This window comes from Anser cygnoides, chromosome 13 (genome assembly GCF_040182565.1).
Source record: "Anser cygnoides isolate HZ-2024a breed goose chromosome 13, Taihu_goose_T2T_genome, whole genome shotgun sequence".
Classification (NCBI taxonomy): domain Eukaryota; kingdom Metazoa; phylum Chordata; class Aves; order Anseriformes; family Anatidae; genus Anser; species Anser cygnoides.
The window spans coordinates 7450170-7470369 of record NC_089885.1 but is presented as its reverse complement, the minus strand read 5'-3'; the positions used below and the strand labels follow the sequence as shown (position 1 = coordinate 7470369).

The 20200-nt window shown below is 43.7% G+C and overlaps 1 protein-coding gene across 2 annotated transcripts in view; it reads right to left on the bottom strand.

Annotated features, from left to right (window-relative positions):
• Positions 1–18512, bottom strand: part of IL1RAPL2 (interleukin 1 receptor accessory protein like 2) — a 425448-nt gene extending 406936 nt beyond the window's left edge. For both annotated transcript variants that reach the window (XM_048075288.2, XM_048075281.2), the window contains exons 1-7: positions 18131–18512; positions 17188–17394; positions 16231–16439; positions 6277–6376; positions 5546–5641; positions 4538–4749; positions 3587–3706 (exon numbers count right to left, since the gene is read on the bottom strand). The gene's annotated coding sequence lies outside the window, so the exon portion shown is untranslated. The remainder of the gene's footprint in view (positions 1–3586; positions 3707–4537; positions 4750–5545; positions 5642–6276; positions 6377–16230; positions 16440–17187; positions 17395–18130) is intronic.
• Positions 18513–20200: the final 1688 nt, after the last annotated feature.

The following is a 20200-nucleotide window of genomic DNA, read 5'->3' as shown; positions in this document are numbered from 1 at the left end:
GCTGTGATGTACATAATACAGGTAATAAAGACCTGGCAAATTTCACATTCACGTTAAGGTAGCCAGCTCTCTCATAAGCTTTTGTTTAGCGATAACTGATAGACCATTATTAACAAACAGAACGAGATGCTGTAGCAAGTCATTTGGTCCAATTCCCACTCCTTGCTTATATTCATTGAGGAAAAATGAAGATCTGTGGAGTGCAGCCTGCCCACAAATAAGACTACCCATGTGAGATTAGAAAGCCCTCAAAGCAGGCAATCTAATTCCAAAATAAGCAACTAGAATAGGGAGTTCTGTGTTTGTGTTCTTCACTGGACTGTTTGGAAATGGAACAGAAATCATCCTTGAAACCTCCACTCATCCAAAGACAGTGTCATAACTCACCATCTCTCTGGAACATTTTTTTTTCCATTTTTTTTTTCAAACAACTGTCCAGTTGGGCAGGATATTGCAATATAGCCAGTCAGTAAAAGCTGCCATGACAACAAACACGTGAACTTATTCAGAAGTTCAGGTAGCTCTTCAAACATTTTAAGCAATTTGGCTTGATTAACAAACATACCACATCCCCCCACTGCCAAATGTGGCCAGTGCATGCTACCAAGCTGCAGTGGGTGAAACTCCCCCACCTCCATGCAGCAGCAGGGTGAAGTGAGCTGGAGACAACATTAACAGCAACAGCAGTAACTCAGAGGGGCCAGCCTGACAGGGGCGAAAGTGGCTGTGCATCCAATCTTCTCCTGGCTCCTAATTCTCCCTGTCATACCGTGCCTCATCGTCACTAAGCATCAATCGAAGTCTGCAGTATAAACACTTCTCATAAAGGAGCAGAGGTAAATGGCCTGAATTTTCACGTTAGGTTTTATTTTTTTTCCAGGCCATTCACAGCTCATTTCAGTGGCTCTTGCATGTTTCTGTTACTGCTCTTGGAGCTACATTGTCCCTGTGCGATGCTCCAGCATCTCAGAACGATCTGTTTGCTCAGCCTCGGGCCCTTAAATTTGGGAAACAGCCAGATCCATTTGATGTACTAGCTAAACATTGTACTTCTGAAGTCTACATTAAAAAAAAATATGGAAGTCCCACTACATTTGGTAGCTCAGAATATTGCAACGTATTCAGTACCAAGTACTTATACATACAAGAACAAGCAGATATTGGCCAAATTCTTGGCACGCTGAAAGCTGAGATACTCACATATATTCTGAGCATATGACACTGTGGATTTAGCTAGCAAGGAGCAGCTCAGGAGTAAGATCATGAATTTAGCTCTTTTGCCTGGTCAAAGTCAGATTCAGACACCATATTTCACTGTACAAACGAATTCTTATTTGTTTGCCCAGAAATTTGAAGGGAAAGTTTAGTTTATTGGATATTTCAGTCTATTTGACTAAAGCAGATTTTTAGATTTCAGATGAAACTGAATCTTCTGTACTGGCTCTTTCCTATCAGAATATCTAGTCTGTACTTGATTTATGACCTGAACTACTCAGAATTTTCATTGTTCTCCCTACTTTTTACTTTAAAATTTCAGGTTTTAATGAAAGATACAACATTAAGAGGCATGTTTTTACTATATTTTTTTTGCTAATTTATACCTAATATATACCCAAAAAAAAAAAAAAAAGGCCAGAAAATAGTCAAAATGTTATATGATCACTGCTAGGAGCAGCTCAGAATTGCCTTGACAAAGAGCACATCTTTATGAAGCAGAGAGATGGATATTACATTGCCCTCAAGTGCACAAGCACCATAACTGCTACCAGTCCAGCAGCTTGAGGGCGTCAGGAAATAACATAGGAAAGCCAATGAAGGCAAGAGAAAACTCCAACAGTTAGTTTCTTTCTTCAAATCTCATGCCAAAATCTGTAACTGCTGTTACACCACAGATCAGTTCTTTGTTCAATCAGCTAATGCATTCTGTAGTCCCTGGGCTACAGCACTCAGTTTAAAGACTGGCCAAGCTGCAGATATAACCAGACCACTAGTTCACAGTAAAACTGCAACGCTTTATTTTTTTGCTACAATGTTACCTTGGGTTAACAGTATAAAACACACCAGTTTTCCTCCAAAAAAAAAAAAGCAAGGCTGTAAGGAAAAGTACTCTAAGCTGTTCACAGTGCTTCTTCAGGGACAGGAAAGCTCAGAAATGGAGAACTAGAAAATGGCAGGTCCTTTTACTCTTAAGATATAAAATTGAAACTACTTTGCAGCAGCCATGGCTGCGGAAGCAGTACTAGAGAGAAGCAATCCTACCATCTTTTCAGAGTACCTCCAGCCAAGCACCTTATTGTTATGCCAGGATGGTTGGCCAAAAAGCCAGCCCCCTGCATCTTTACAGCTTTCTGCATCTCCCCTGCCTAGGGACAGAACAGTCCTTGCTCCCCCCAAGAACAGAGCCTGACATTCTCTGCATAAATGAGACAAGGGAGAGCTCACTTGTTTACTCTAGGCTAACAGGAAAATCAGCCTGATGCTGGCCCTACAGTCCTGGGCTGCCTTATATGTATGTATAAATAGTTAAGGCCTCAGAATCTGCCATTATTGCTGAGTCTGGGCAGTGCAGCAAATTTCAGCCAGAAGTAAAGCTTTTACCACAGAAATTCTTCATCAGCACAACCCTTCACTGCTGGAAGGTAACACCTCTTCCACCTGAGAAACAGACCTACATAGTTCTGTCTTTCTGGGGACACTAATGAATTACTGCTCTGGGGACTGTTCACCCAGATCTCTGTAGCTGGCTTTCTCTAAGCTGTCAGATGCTTGCTGCTCCATAAATCCCTACAACTGAGTTAAATCCTTCAGGGCAGCATGTTCTCTATGTGCTATGTTTCCTGTAACTGCTTCCCCTCTCCTCAGATCTTAACTTTATTCTCTAAACTTAGACCCTCCACAGATCAGGCCATGAAGTACCAAAGAGATCCTTATATATGAATTCAGGCTCTTCCTCCCACATAACCCTCACCTGCCATCACGTCCCTGAATATAGTTACCTTCACTCTGTCTTCCCAAGCCTTTACTCACACCTTTGTCTTTTACAGGCTTAGTAAGATGCAAATTCTGCTTTGAAATGTGGTTCCTGACATTTGCCATAGGATTTCATGCTTATTGCCTCTGAGTGACTCCAGATCAGACATGCTCAGTTTATAAAAAAGGGGAGGGGTGAACTTGGAAAAGTCAATGCTAGCTCAACAGCGAAGCTGCTATCTTGTCTTCTTCAAATGGTTCTGCAGAATAAAGTATTCATTTTACACATCTACCTGTAAAAAAGTACAACCATTCTCATCCACAGGACTAGAAGGACCAAAATCCAATCTAAATTGATTGTGTCATTAACGTTACTGGATCTGATTCCATAGACAAAGTGAACTGATGCAGTGCAAATGAAAGGCAAGTATTCAAACTCCTTGTGCTTTAAATTCAGAGGACCTAAGTCTTAAGCTCACCCAGTAATTCTCTTACCTGAGACCAGCTCCTAATCCCATCCATCTTCTTGCCCCTTCAATGATGATACCAAAACTAGTGCTAATATTAAAAGCTGTCTATAAATAAATTCCCATCTTGTTTCCATATCCGATCCTACCTCTTCCTCAGCCTGCTCCTTTCTCTTCTCTTCCTTTTCTCCCGTGTCATCTTCCATCAACAGAAGCTGCCATTTCAGTGGTACTGCCTGCTGAACTGCTTTCCAAGTCATTGAGCAAAGCTGTAGGAGAGAAGCAAATGTACAATTTCCATGAATTTTCACATGAAAGGCCATTTCCTTTCTTTTGAGTAATGTCACAACTTAGACGCTGCATTCTTTGCAGTGCTAAGTGATCAGTGGGCCATGGTGAACATGAGATCATGCCCTCATGAGATACAAGTCCTTTGTACTGCTAGGGTGAAAATGAAGAGTTTCCCAAGTCACTGAGAACTAACCAAGTCAGATGGACACAAGAACTGCACAAGACTCTCAGGACAAAGAGAGACAAGTGGCTTGGATGTTCTATGGTGTGTGAAAGGACTGTTTTGGGCTCAGTGGTAAGGACATGATTCACTCAGTGAGTTTTCCTTGGACATAAAAGGACAATAAAGACTGCTACAAAGCCATAAAGAGCTCTAGAGGCATATGGACACCAAACATCAGGCACTGAAGACTGAGAAGACTGAAGTTTGCAGCTGAACAAATGAGAAGAATAGCAAAGGGGTAGGATAAATAAAAGATGATGCAAGACATTCAGATAAATAATAATAAAAAAATCAAGTGTAGAGGACACTTGGGGTGCTATGAGTGAAGCAGCCTCAATGGCTTGGAGAGATACAGCAGCCAGGCTAATTTATTGAGATAGAAAAATAACATTTTCTGGAACAAGCTAAATTATTTGCCTCAGCACTCCTGAAGGAGAAAAGAAGCTGACAGAAAATGACATGTCATATAATTCTCAGAGTGACAAGGGGAACTAGCAGAGATGCAAGGGTTGGGGCCTATATGTCCCTCCAGTACTTTTTGGCTGCCTTGGGCAAACCCTGCAGTTGATGAATGCAGACAACATACCAACGACATGCCAGAAGTGCTCTGCGATGGGGAAGGATTCTGTCTGATCATTTCCACGGAGCTCAAGACAGTCTCCAGGTCTTACTCTCCTTTGCCACAGCCTTTAAGTCTTCATTTCTGCCTGCACAAAGTGACTACAAAATTCTTCCAAATAAGAGTTTTCTTTTTTTCTTGGCGGCAGCTCAACACTCCCTGTTCACAGGTATAAATATCTAGACAAGGTGCAAAGAAAAAATTCAGGCATGAACTTATGTTGCTGTTCATAAGGGAAGCAGGTCAGAAGCCTTTTCCAAAGTTATGTGAAGTTAACAGTGGGGGATCTGGCCTTCCACAAGTTAGGTGCACCCCCTGTGAGCTCTGCCTTCTATGCTGTCTTGCTCCAAGGTAAAGGGACCACTGGCTTCTAAATACCAATGAGACCTCAGTGTAAGATAAATTTTCAGGAAAAAAATGCTCGATCAGTCAGTTTTTCTCTTGGCATCAACATCAGCTCCATTTTTCCCTTCTTGTAACTCACTTCTGTTACAAAATAGCTCCCCTTAGTGACTGAGGGTACCCATGCATGTACCCCGTGCAATGTGTTATAACGACTCTGTTACATGAATGCCTGCAGATTAGTGACTACCTCCAAGGGTCTCACTCCATACTTAAGCATAACCAATTCAGCAGAGCCAAAACTTGTGAAAATAAACTAATTTTGATTAATAAAGAGGGAAGCATCAACCCACCAAAAAAGCAGAATGAAAAATTATTTGCCCTGCTTTTCCAGATTCTAAGAACTATATTAATGCTCAAAGCTTGAGATAAAAACCAGTAAAACCAGACTGCATATATGCTTGGCATTTTACCTTCCACATGCATAGAAAAAATTTTGGATACCATGGTACATGGATAACATGATTTCAAGGAGTAACGTTATTTAGAGTCATTAAGAAGCAGAATTCCAGAAAAGCCTAATCAAGATCTGCTTAACTACACAAGCAGAGAAATCTTGAAGTGATAAAATACTTGCAGTGATGCTCTTGGAAGTTGTAATAATCCAGAAATTGTCTGTTCTTTCTGCAGAAGTCTGATGGATTCATTTGTCAGCTGCCGATTTTCTGCCTACAGTGAAGAAAACCACATCGCAGAGTGTTATCATCACACACACTGCAAGCAGGCACAGTTACGTATAGACAGATGAACCTAAGGGGTGGATAATGGATAAATTACAGAATTTGGTAAATATATTTAAGAAAAAGACCTTAAAACGAGGGTGTTTGAATTCCCTCTTTTCAAATGTCAGCAAGTTAGAAGATTATAGCAATTGCTCACTCTAAACATACGAGAAGGTAATCAATAGAGAAGACAGAGTAATAACAGAGCTTAATTCAATATAAATAGACTAGGAGAATAAATCTCTCCCTAAACTAAGAGGTTAAGTCCTTTCCCATTACGTTTCATTCTATGCTTCTAAAACAGCATGCGTGTGAGCCTCTGATGAGATACGAAAATTGCAAAACTAAGCTGCAAGCACAGGTATGTGCAGAATTATATGAGAAATGTAATAAGTAAGAGAACATGCAAGACAAGGATAAATTTCTCCTCTTGACATTTTATAGACACGCTTTTAGCTCTGCAGAAACTGAAGCGCACTTCTGACCTCACTGAACACAGCCTCGCTCCCCCAGAGCAGTATCCAAACGATGGGCTTCTAGGACTTTATCAGCACTACAAGCTTCGCACAGTAACCAACATACCTGAATCTGTGACATCTTAGAACAACACGTTATGGGGGCAGCTGTAGCAAACCAGTATGAGAAAAGGATGCTGCTGTAATTCCACGTGACTGGAAACAACCTAGATCAAAGCACTCGGGTCAGCAGGTAAATAATTACATAGTCTGGTTTAGTTGAAAGCTTGTCTTTGCTGGAAGGACTCTTACTGAGTCACATGTTCTTTGAGTACCCAAACAATCTACAAATTTCTGTCCCAACACATCAAACACAAATACCATTTTCTGGGCACAGTCTGCTTATTAATTATGCTGAAGTTCTGGTTGGGAACAAAGGGGGAATCATGCCAATAGAGCACAGAAAAATCTGCATGTCCTGCCTATGGGATAGGAAGAAGGAAGCAAAGTGTATCCTCAGTAGCCACAGGTTCCAAAATTCCAGAGCCAGAAGTAACAAAGGGTTATGTACATACTCCATTTCAGATCCGGGCTTATAGCAGAGGCGCAGGAAGCTGACCCCAACATGTATCAGAAGTTAGCAGGTATATGAAGCATTCTGAGGAAGGGCAGAGGCCACACCAACTGCAATATGTAGAATATAAATCACTCCAATATAAAGGGATCAATTTGGAGATGAAGAAAGTACAACAAACAGCTGGGGCATAATACAGGAACACTGACATTTTTGTGATTTTTGCAAGTTTTCACAAAATGAGAAATTCAACCCTTACTCCAGAGAGACAGTGAGCCATCCCCAGTGTCCTGCTCACCCAGGTACCCTACAAGATGAGCAATGCTTTGCACACTCCAGGCTGCTACACACAATGCAAAAATGAGCGTCCAGACAAGTGAGGTGGCTTTTGTTTCCAAAGAGTGAGAAGAGACTGAACAGATGTTTGAGCACAAGAACAGCTTGCAGCACAAGATCAGCAGGACCCCGGGCTAATCAATAATTTCAGGACAGCAGTATGTAAGGGCACGTTGTGGTGGAGAGAAGAGCTGATCAATGCTTTATTATGCTCTTGCACTTGATATTGGATGCTGCAGGATGCTCATAGCTGCGTGCATTAGACCATGTTGCTTTTTGCCACAACATGAAACTCTCAGTAAAAAGCCAAGAGAAAACTGGGTCCGTGACTTTTCTTGTCAGTGGTTCTTGTCCCTGACATCCATCTCCAGCCCTGTTGCTGGTTCAGCTGTGCTAACAGTTGCTTTGCAGCAAACCAGCTCCCTAAAACCATGCAGACTGACAAACAAATCCTGGTCCTAGTGAACCCCCTCCAGCTCCACATTGTGGACAAGGCAACAGAAGGAAATGCCATGACTGGTCTTGCTCTCTTGCTTCCAATGGGGTTGAGATAAGCCATAGGAAGACTAAACCCAGGCAGTAAAGTCCGACCAACTTCTGTATCTTCTTTAACATTCAGGAGTTACCCACCATCAGATTCTGGATTTAGTCTTAATCTAGGTCCCCTCTCATTTTTGTCTCTCTCCTTCCAAAGCTCTCCAAGACAGCTGGTTGAGCAGAGCAGCAGGCTGGGAGCAATTTCTGACAACACACACCAGAAATGGGCACAGGAAAAAACATCCAAAATAGCCCTAGTGGGTTTTACATACATCTCAAACTGTAATCATCCCAGGAGAACCTTCCTACATCCACTGACAGAGAATCCCAGCTCCCAGATCAGATGCTATAGTGATAACTCACCGGTATCTTGACCATTCCTCTGGGATTTTCCCTTACAGAAAACGTTAAACACTTCTCTGTTCCTTTCTAGTAAAGTGCCCATTTCTGACCTAAAAGCTTTACTGCAGGATTGTTACTGGATGAAACAGAGTCTAGCTCTGTTTTGCCTGCCTTGCCCCACCTCACATCCATGGTTCATGAAGATAATGCAGAGATGATGAGAACTTGGGCCTGGGGCTGATGCTACAGGGGACAGAATGCCAGCCAGCTGTCTCTCCCCCAGCTGGGTTAGCTGTGCAGTGTGGGCTCACGTTGGCAATGCAGAGAATCACATGGAGTGCAATCCTCCACAAACTGGGGCCAGTTACCAGCAGGCAGGGAATGAGTTCTGTTCTCAGAGTCTCTCCGGCCCCCACCGTATTTAGAGGACATTTTTTTTCATTCCCTCAAGGCACTGGCACTGATGGAAATCTAGTGGCAAGGTCTCCTCATTCATCTCAATCACAAACAACAGATTTTGACTGAGCAATTTACATCTGCCTACCACTTTGCCTGCCTTGGTCCTTAGGGCTACTAAAGGTTAATTTCTATCAGTGTGAGAATGTCATTGCCTCCTCTAAACACATCCTTCCATGTGTGTTTTGATTGCTTTGTCAGTGGCAAGGCTGAGAATAGATCTCATTGTTATTTTTGCTCAAATCACTTATCACAGCCGACTGTCAGTTTCCTGAGCATTGCAAGCTACAGCATTTGTGCGCTTATGAGCAATTTCATTACCCAGGATGAAGCAGGAACCCACCCGAAACGGCAGCACAGCAGTAGGGCAGCTAAATGATGGATAGTTAGCCAGGGTACTAAATAGTCCACCAAGGGCTGGACACAAGCATTGGTTTGCCCAGCCATGGAGGGCAATGAAATAGGTGTTGAAGTGGGGCTTTGCTCAAAGAAACCCCACCTTGTACAACATCCCATCCCACTGAGCGCTTCCCAGTAGTACGAGGGCAATTCCCTGAGCTGTGTGCTGAAACCCAACTGGAGTGTGAAACTACTGTTTTCGTTATTCCTGTCCTTACGGCTCCCTGTTTGTCACATCTATTCCACTTCCAGTAAACAGAGCAAGTGTTTGCACACCACAACACTATCTAAAGTCATGCTGTAAACATAGCCCAGGGCCTGCCGTGCCAAAGGGTCTGGACCCTGGCATGAAAGTAGGTGTGGTTCCTAATCTCTAGGCTAAGTCAGTCCCTCCAGCTCTCTGCCTAGAATCCCCACCTGAAAGGGAAGATAACACATCTGCCATACACCTGAGGGAGGCTTCCAGAACTGATGTCTGACAAGATGAAAGGCAGTTCCCAGCACAAAATGCTGCTTCAAATGTTTGCCGTGCGTATGTCACCAGATTACCTTTTGCAGCTGCCTTGCAGACAGCCGACTCGCTGTCCATGGTGGCAAAATGCAACATTGCAGAATTACAACAGAGCGTTGGATAATAGTCTACTGCACGTTGGCCATAGCCAAGGACTCTTAACAAAGCTCCTTAGGCTAACGTGCCCAAATTTCTGATGGCAGAAGGATAACAAGCCTGCTGACTAAAACAGAGGGTGACCAACTTCTGCTGGGGTTCCAAGTGTTCCGGGCAACGGGAACAGTTCACTAATTCATGCCAATCTAACACTGTCGGGGACAGCACCTCTTTAGCCATTTGTTCCCCAGAAATACCCTTCTGATTTGCCTGGAGAAGCAGAGAAATACCTTCTATTAGCAAGTTTGGCTATAGAAATCTCCTAGAGAAGCTGCTCTCCGTGGAATAAGGAGCAGTTGCTCAGCAGAACAAACAAGGAATAAAACAGATTCATATTTTGTTCTAACCACCAATGAGTAGACACCAGGTTAAAGCCCCAGGTTTCCTTCTGATACGGATTTAGGGCTCTGACTCATGAGCACTTTCAGGTTAAGCTGCAGCAGCTGTAGAGGTCAGGAATAACCAGCAAGAAGGGTTACATCTTCAGCTGTTTCAGCCAGTTCCATACAAGTTATGAACTGGAGACTTCGGCCACTGCAGCTCCCAGTGTAGCACATTCACAGGCTGCAAGCAATGGTTTAAGGTACAGCACAGAACTGTGAAGGCTTAGGAGCTGAACCAGCTACTATGGGTGGTGCAATCTCCCCAGGGACAAGGAGCAGCCGGAGGCATTACCTTGTAACAAGCAGCACCACTTGCTGGGCTCATGAGACCTCAGCGGATGAATTCCTGCACCAAGTCAAAAGGATGCTGAGACCTTGGTTGCTCCGTCACCTTTGAAAATAAGATGTAGTGTCCTGAAATGCACCAAGACTTTTGAAAATGTATTTTTTACTTATGCAAAGCCCCTTGTGCAATCCATAGCCGGGTGCTTCTGGGGTTCAGAAATGACTTCCTGTCCTTTGCATCTGTTTGGCTGGATGCCCACAGGGTTCCCTTTCAACCTGAATGTCACCTTTATAAGAGCTGTTCATAATGGCCTGTTTAATTTTATCTAAGATTCACAGCTGAATTCTACTAGGCCAGTTATTTTTTTGCCTTTTTTCTCCTTGGCCTTTCTCTAGAGACTAGACATAACATAGTTTTCATGCAGACTAAACACAGTTTTGTAGACTAAACATACAGACAACAGTTTTCATACAGACTAAACATAGTTTTTGTATACTAAACATATGGACACAACATAGTTTTCGTACAAACTAAACAGTTTTTATAGGCTAAACATATAGACACAACATAATTTTCATACAGACTATTTTACAGAATAAAAAGATGTTTGGATGGAGAAGGAAAAAAGTTCCTTTCTTGCCCTCTGACTGCTTACTCTTGTTTTTTCTTAGCTCCTACCAGTACTTGATGTCTGAAACAAGCTAATTTCATCTGCTTTCCCAGGATGCTGCAGAACAATAACAGAAGTTGTTTGGAGATGCCTCAGGCTCCTGCTATCACAGGTAGCATGTCCACCTACCTAACTGCTGATATCTGCAAAGCTGCCAAAATACAGACCTACATGTGGAGCACCAACAGCTCCAGAGACGCGTGGGCTCCACGACGAGAAGGGGGTGGCACACGGAGGTCCTTCTGTCTGTCACAGGCAGCTGTGTGCGGCCGGCGGGCGACACCGTGCGGCCAGCCCGGCCCCGGGCCCGCTCCCAGCAGGGACCAGGAGGGCACAGGGTACAGGAGAGCAGGGCTGGGGTCGTGGGCTGTGCCTCCCCTGCTAGCTCCGGTAAAAGTAACAGTGGGAGCCTGGGCTTTCTGAGGTCTCCATTGCGTGGTTGTTGTTGCTGTGAAGCTGGGAGCTGCGCTGGGTTAATTCCCAGGGAATCCACAATAAGCTTTCATTAGCCATCAAAGCCCTGATGTACTTAGATCTTGCAGCTCAGCAGTATGTGTATGGCTTTAGAAAGCAACCACCTGTGAACACAGAGCATGCTTCACGGGGAATCCCACTGCACGCCTGCAGCGCTCCCACTCTCTGGGCAGCCTGACTCTGGCCTCTCATGCCTCGATGCCGCCTTGTCCCCCTCCCTGTCACAGTCTCTGAGCCCAATTCACGTTCTGGAAAGAAAAGCTGCCCAGCCTGAAAGTTAATTACAAACGTAAATTGCCTCCTGATACTAAAAAGTGGACTCTGATTTATTGCAGCCCATCCTCTGGCTAACATTTTGCCAGACCTAGGGGACAAAGGGCTTTACAACAGTGCTGCTGTGCTTGTCAAGCTAAGGAGAGGCAGGTATGGGCACTACCACAACATACGTGCCCCATGGGGACAAGGGGACAGGAGGGAAGGCAGACAAAGCCAGCATGCAGACTGTGTTTGAATTGGGTTAGCTCATAGCCTGCAACTACATTAACAAAAAGCAATACTGAAAATTCCACTGCAACCCTAAAATAAGAGACAGGAACTGCCGGAGTCTAATTCTGACTGCTGAACTTCAAAGCAAGGGGATTTTAGTCTTGTTTTAAGTGAAAAGTTCAATACACTCAATCTGGCCACTTCCACAAACCAAGCAGTGGCTTAACCCATCTCGGTGATGGATAAGGCTGGCTTCTAATGGATCGCTGTCCAGAGATCAGCTGCCTCCAGTCCTTGAACTGTAAATTAAATGCCTAATGCTGCATTGGAGCCCACAACCAAAGAAATTCAAACAGTAAATCAAATCGAGAAAGTTCAAAGTCATCTTCTATTTTTATCAGCTAGAGGTTCAGCAAAATTTCTTCACCGACATTTAAATGCATGAGCTTTGTCATCCCACCAGGGGCTGCATACAAGCACAAACACAGGCTATTCCTTGGGCAGAGGCAAGGAACGAATTCTTGCACAGAACTTTCCTCCTCTTACCCAAGCAGGAAACACCTGGCTCCCCTGGGGATCCGTTGGGTACTTCTACAAGGCAAGCACCAGTTCTACGCTTGGCCTGGCTCACATCCTGTGTGCATCTCCCAGAGGACACATCAGGGAGCTAGGAAAACCCACTGGTCAGACACATGTCATTTTGGGACTTCTTACTGGGGAAAGAAGCTTTCCTTCTCCTGCATTATATATCCCAGACAGGGCTGGCCTGTCAAAGTACTTGGATTTTGGGGTGGTTGGGTTTGGGCCACATATCGCAGTGGCAGATCCCAAACCTCTGTAACACACCCGGACTCAAAGCGCAATGACTCGGTAGAGGCAGGCTGGCTAGCAGGTCATCTGAGGTGTCCGCAGTGTCAACTTCCCCCCAGACCTGTCTGTGACCCCACTGCATTTATCTGGGGTGCAAGGTGAGCACGGGCAGGTGGCTTTAAGCCAGAACCAAGTCTTCCCTCTCGAGACATTCACCGTAACGTTTACCTGTGCAGAGACCACTCCATCTCTCCAGCTCCTAGAGCTCCCCTGCACCCCTGCTCGGTGTCACGGAGAGCTGACAGGACTGGCAGCTGAGCACATCTTGCTGCTACCATCTCACAGCCCTTTGTGGGAATCTGTCAGCAGCCACAATCAGATCGTGGGAGTCACTGGCTGCATGCTGCCTGGCTTCTCTCCGACACATCATTCCAATTCAGAGGTATGGGTAGGTTTTTGACGGGGGTATGGTCAGGTTCTCTCTTTGAATGCTGTTCTGTGCAAGAATTCATTCACCTTAACAATCTGGGAGATAAGGTAGCCTCTGCAACTCTTGCACCCGTCTTATCAGTTGGCACAAATAAAAGCAGGCAAGCTCTGAGGACCTAAGTCCTCAATCATGGGAAACCCAAATGGCTTTTCAGGAGAATTCATTTTCTTGTCTATTTTGACAGAAAGCCTTCACGTAACTCAAGTGACACATCTGTTTGATGGATACTGCCACAAACTTCTGCCTTTTCACACTGAAGTGAAGATTGATGGGTCCTAGAAACAGGTAAGCGTCATGCACCTGAGAACTGGGATTCCTGCTTGAATGGAACAGTCCTCCCGCATCTACGAACTGCTGAAGCAACTCCTGGACACAACAGACTCCATCAGTGCCAAAGAGAGAAGGTCACTGCACAAAAAGCGTCTCAGAGCAGCAGCGGGCATTAGTAGTAGCCAGCTTTGTCCACTGAATTAAAACAACACCCCCTTCAGAGGATCCCTTTGGTTCCCCAAGTCCGGGATCAGCTTTAATTCAGAAGGAATGAACAATGTTTATAAAACCACACAGCACTGAAATTAACAGGGTTACTCCTACGTGCAGGAGATTTGCAGAATCAGATCCATAATTAGCATCTTATTTGAAGAGAGTTCTGAAAGAGGCAGGTTATTTTTCTTGGTGCCTGTCTCTGTGTTGCTATCTGCCCCTCACGTTTCAGCACTAGTTCTGCATTCATCAGCAAGGCCAGTTAAAAATCGCCTGAGCCACCATTTGACCAAGTGCTTATCTGCACAACTGCACAACCCATACCATCAGTTAGGGAAAAACAATTTCCCCTGGCTACTAGAGACAGCCTAATTACCTAATCTGACAGGTTATTAATGGTTCAAGTCAACAAAAAGTATAATGGATGCTGATAAGCACATGCGGCCTGGACATTTGGCACGTACAACCCAGCTAGAAATCACTGCTATGAAAAGCTGCCACTGGCCACAGGACTAAATTGTCTGATCTCTCAGGGTTTCATTTAACAGGTCTATCAAAATGATAAAGAGACAAACTAGCAAGTTTAGTCCATTAAGGAGGACTGTGAAAGAGCCTAACAGGATGAAAGATACTTATGTTCCAGGTTAATGTAAAAATAAATCTCGGCTTCGTTTCTCTGCAATTACAACAGCCTCCCCTTTTACAGGGCTACTTTGGGGACAAAAATCATGTTACTGTCTGTACTAGGCAGGAGAGCAGTACACACAAGGGTTTTGCAAGGAAACGGGCAGCAAGAGCCAAGATACAGGCTTTTTTTTTCTTTAAACAGCATTGTCAGACCTCCCATAACTCACCACAAGTGCTGCACTGTCTCATGGGTCTGCTTTAAAGACCCTGCTGCTGGAGCCATGTGATCCCATCAGAAACTCGGCTTTTCCATTTAGAGAGCAAAAGGAGCCATAGCCCTTGCAGGTACTGGGAGCAGTACACCACATATGTAACTCAAACAGCTCCAAGCCAGAAAGCATATAAAAAGGAACTCATGCTTTCAGTTATTTATTGTAATCTCAGGGATTTCCAGGCCAGTTTTGTAACCACCCAGCAACTGTCACCTGCAGCATAAATGCCTGGAGCTAGCAGCACTGAGGCCGTTTAAGGACAAAGAGAAAGAAACGGATTTGCCCCAGTCTTCAGGTTCCAGTTAGCACATCCCAACACCAACTGTACCTAAACCACAACGGCCAACAGGCAGCTTGCACCTCCAGCACCCACACGATGGGTTTTTCACAACCTCCTAGTTAACTTTGTTTTGGTTCACTGGCTTTTTACCTTCTTTTTTTTTTTTTTGATGGAACATTTTTCATTGTGTTTTGTTCTCCAGTTCCCTGTGAAATCTTTCATCCGCCACTTGCACGTAGTCGACTGCTCAGTGGAATCATCCATCCTCTATTGCCCATGCAATGAGAGGGCTAAAGGGGGCTGGGGGCTGCCTGAGCAATCAGTACTCCAGCACATCTCATGTATGTTTCAACACATGTCCCACCATTAAGCAAACAGTTTAAGCAACTGAAATATTTATCTCAACCCCTGTAGGCCCCCTGCAACATGACCACCTGGAAAAAGTAACAGAGGAGACACCTATCTGCTTAAATGCACCCTGGATATACTAATTAAATGTTTGACTGAAACTTAACATGAAGAGCTTTCAGTCAAGGATGTTTCACTTTTACAATAGCTTGTACTGGAAATACAAGACCTGGTGGCTCACTCAGTGCTAGCATTGCATATAGCACTTGCTGTAAAATTATTGCATAAAGCAATAACGCACATGTTGCATAAAGCCCAGCTTCTAATTCAAATAAAGCAACAATTGGTTTCCTTGGATTTGTTTTTTCCTATTTCAGCACTAAAATTACAAATATCTACAACACACTCTACAGTTGACTCAAATTCTTCAAACCACAACAAAGGGAAATGCAAAGTAATTTTGACTGGAACTATGAAGAGAACCACATCAAAATCAGTGTTTCTTTAATACCGAAATCTTTCACCACATTCTCAAAACCACAATATATGTAGTGAATACCAGTGGTTCATATTGTCCACTGTTGGTGCTGCTGGAGACTGCAGACGTTAAATGGATATAACTAAGGTCAACAGAGGCCAATAGAGAGGACAAGACATGATATAAACTGCAGAATGCTACTAGCCCAGATACTGCAATTTAGGCATGGCAAAAGGTGGCTTCCATGTTCTAACATGAGGCAAAAGAAGATGCTTCCCACAAGACATTCCACGGAAAGCCTGCAGCTTGAGTTGCAAGAAACATAGTCCACTGCTACCAAGCAGGTCCACCTGGTCAAATAATTTCCCCAGCAGGCAGCTGCTGTGCTTGAAACACGTGCTTTCACACCCTGGACTGCATGTTTGAACACTGCAAAGCAGGCAGCTGACATCAAAGCAATTCAAAGAGGGTCTCCCCTACCAAAGAGGGCTGTAGATTTTTTTCAGTCGGATGAAAACACAGACAGTGATACCATCATTGTTTAACCAAAATTACATAAGCTTATTATTGGTCCAAAAAGGCAACAACTCTACGTATTAGGTCGTGTATAAATGAGCTGTACCTGTCTCTCTTGTTCTATCTGGGTAATACAATTCATCAGCTTTAACCACAAAACTGCTCACCTCTCTGAAGCTCCTCACTTGTCTCTCCGTATCTTCAAGACAAGTTCATTACCACAGAGTATCTGTGCGTGCTGGAGCTCTGGACACCCACATACGCATGCAGTAACCTGTCAGCCCATTGCAAGGAGATGAGGCTTACTGTGCACTGCCAATGAAGTCCCCATCGGACAGGCTCCTGGCACCACAGATGACATCGTATCTGACATCCACTATAAAGACACACACAAAAAAAACATCTGTAAGTGCATAAGCATTTCCAGCAAAAGAACATCAGCAAATCTGGTATTAAAAGTCCAGGAAAGCACTACATCTTTACACAGTACATAGTAACCTGCAGTAATTTGGGGTCTTGCTATCTACTGCTACTCCTTTTCTCATTTCTGGGGTAGGAATTCACATAATTTCTATCTATGGAGAAGGATCTTCAGACATCTAAATGTTTTGTACACTCTAAGGTCAAGAAAGCTAACAAGACACAGAAGGAACGCATTTTCCGCTTCTGAACCACAAACCTGCCGAACACTCAAGAACATATGATGGAAAAATATACCAAGTGGCATGAAAGTACCATAAACAATTTTAGGCAGTATTAGACAAATAGCCCTAAGCTATTCTTTCCCTTGCATATGAAAAAAAAATAAATTAAAAAAAAAAAGATCAGAGCTTATATGTAACTGTATTTCATTCTTCTGTGTTCCCTGGCTTCCCTGGCTGTTTGAATGCTACAATACAGATTTAAAAAAAAAAAAAAAAAAAACTATTTGTTAAGGGCTGTGGTCTGATCTCATAAAACCTTTTACTTTCATGCCATTTGAGCTGATGTCAAAGTTCTCATTTAGCTCATCACAAGATGATGAGGAAAATGCATACTCTCAACTTTCTCAGCATTATAGGCATTTTTTTCCCAAACTTTTCTCACATTTTTATAAATACCACAAGAGGGAGCAACGAGTTCACCTTCTGATCCGAGAAACAGGTATGAAAAAGCAGCTCAACGTCATCACTAAGGCTGAACTTGGTCATAGGCAAAGTTTATAATGCTTTTACACAGCACCCAGGTCCTTGGGCAGTTAACAGGGCAGTTCTGTGCTTTGAGAAAGGCGTTGTCTCACAATCACACCCTGCAGAGCTCTTTTCAAAGTCAGCAGTTGCTGCAGAGCTCGTCTGAGGAACAGAAAGACAGAGTAATGCCATAAGGCTGGTACAATCAAGACAATCCTGACAAAGAAAATAAAAATAAAAATAAATAAATATATAAATAAATAAAAAAACACAGAATCATTTTAGCAGTGTTAGCAGGATGTTTACATGAAATTTCTGAGCATTTCGAACTATATTAGGTATGCACGTGGAGGTGAGGGACAAGGAGCAGAACTAGATGCTTCTAGCAGCACATACTGCTTCTAACTGCAGTGTACGTGATTTCTCAGTAAATACATGTTATCTGAAAACAGCTCCCTAAAAAATCCCCCTGAACTACTAGCACTTCTTCAGCATAAACTTGGCCACACAGAGGGAACAAGTTCTTTGTATAGGAAGGTCTCGCTGGTCTTTCTTGCTCTCTCTCTCTTACCCCTCAAATCATTAACACTCTTAACTTCTACTGTTATGAAACGTGCTAGTTATAATAGAAAAATGAAACATCAATCTAGGCAGTTACAGATTGCAGCTGACACCACTATTAAAAACAGTGACTAAAATCTCATCGCAGCAGAGCACTCCCACAGGTGCTTCGGCCCACTAACTTCCCACATACAGGAGTTTTAACTGCACCGTTTTCATCACTGGTATCAAACACAGTAAGAAATATCCTTACAAACTGCTGGACAAAGACAGACTATATCCAGACATATTTTCTAGAAGGAGGTAAAGAGAACTGAGCCCTCTGCCTCACACTTACCCTCCTTTTGGCTAAGGCTAGTCGGCTGTAGTTATTCAACTCTGCTCAGGTCTGGGCTGCATTTGTCCCATCACTCACAATTAGGATCAAACACACAAATGAGGGGCTTGCTGAGTCCTAGGTCAGCTTGGCTGCAGACCACAGCTATTTCCTCTCGATAGGCAGAGGCTGTCACAAACACCAACAGTGGCAGACCCAGGTAAGCACTTTCTGAAATACAGCACACTTGGTAACTGCATGACATGTCACCAGGCGAGCACAGACCAGACCCGATTCCCTTCACGCTTGCACTGTTGGCAATCAGAAGCAGAGCTGCTGCAGTCAGACGGGCGTGCGATAACCCGCAGCCCGCTCGGACTCAATGCCTCGGTAAATGCAGCAGAGGGAGCTCCCAAATCGCACCGTTACCAAACACAGGGCTCCGTCCTTTTCCTTGAAGGTGGTTCCAAAGGCAAGAATGAGACAGATGCAATCCGCAAAACAGTGCAAATACCTCCCCATAGCTGAATGTGTTTTACAGTAAAATCCTCAGTTGTTAGGGAATAGCTGCAGGTTTAGCAGTAAGCAGAGACAGATTTACCACTACAGACTTTTACCTATTGATAGGCCGGATCATTGAAAATATTTGACAGTAGAAATGATGCGCACACACTACAGATTTCTACAGTTACACCTACTTTAAAATTTTAAATGTATTAAAGTGGGTGTCATTAAAGGGAGAGTCTGATAGTTGAGCCAATAAGGCAAAATATGGGCAAGCACTTTACGGACCACACCACCACCTTCCCCACATCACTCCGTCCCTCCGTGACTCACTTTACCATGTAAAATGACAGCAGCAGCAGCAAAAAGTGCTATGAAGAAACAGGATGAAGCAGCAATCATTCCAGCTGTGGAAAAGAAAGAGAGAGAGAATAGCAAATTTATCTAAGAGCCTCCTTTGCATATTACCAGACAGTTCACACCTTCAAAGTGTTGTGTCTTTGGTCCCTGCCTGCAGACAATGAAGCAAGTTGAACTAGTCACAGCACCTGCCGTGTTGTATCTATCCTCCCATATCTATCCTTTATTAAGGAATCCTGGAGGACTTCAGACAATACCAAATAACAAGATCTGCTAAAAAATGTTTCTAAAGTAATCATTATAATTAACTCAAAAAAAATGTTTGTGAATTGTTTTTATTGTTCCTTGGACCTGTGGTCCCCCTAAGCTCTACCAGGTTTTTAAGTTTCTCTCCATAAATGCAAAGTCTAAAATCTTCCAGAAGTTAAAACACATATTCTTTAACTCCCAGAAAAGAACCTTGCATAATCCTGTGACCCCAAAAGGGGTGCCTTCTGCAGACCCAGCACATATTTCAGTATCATAACAACACTGCCAGAGCTGCCCATGCAGCAAAGAGCTCTTCACTTTTCACCTAGAGGATTTAAGAAATAGTCCATTATGCCAGCTGCTGAAAGAACGCAGTACGTTTGGGTTGTTCGAGGTCTCTCTCACAATGCTTCATCACATAATTCCAACAGGACCTCTTACATGCCTGCCCTTCGCAAACAAACCCCTTCAAGTACCAAATGCACAGAGGAAAGGCTGAAGTGCTCTTTATTTTCCCATATAAAAGACCTGCAAAGGGAGAAGAGAACAGATATGAAATCCAGACTGTAAGCAGATGTGGATGGGGACACAGCAGAAGGCATCTGCTCCAGGATGAATGTGCACGGTGACAGCAGTGTCCGTCATCTCAACACGATGGTTCTCCAGAGTTCGCCAGCAACACCCCAATTCTTACCTCATTTGTTTTCCAACCAATATTTTACCGTGCTCTTGAATATGCAGCAGAGAAAGGGAAGCAGATTTGCCTTGTATTGTGCACACATTTTTTCCAAGCAGTCAGGTATGCCTCATCAGCAAAAAGCAGTTACATTATTTTCAGAAGTTATTAACTGAAATGGGAAACCAGCATACTGTGATTCCATTACAAAAGAGTTACTGCGCTCAAGCACAGCTGGTGTAATAAGCATCAACTGGCTCCAAGAGAATCTAGCTATGCCAGCTAGGGCTCTGTCCCACAAA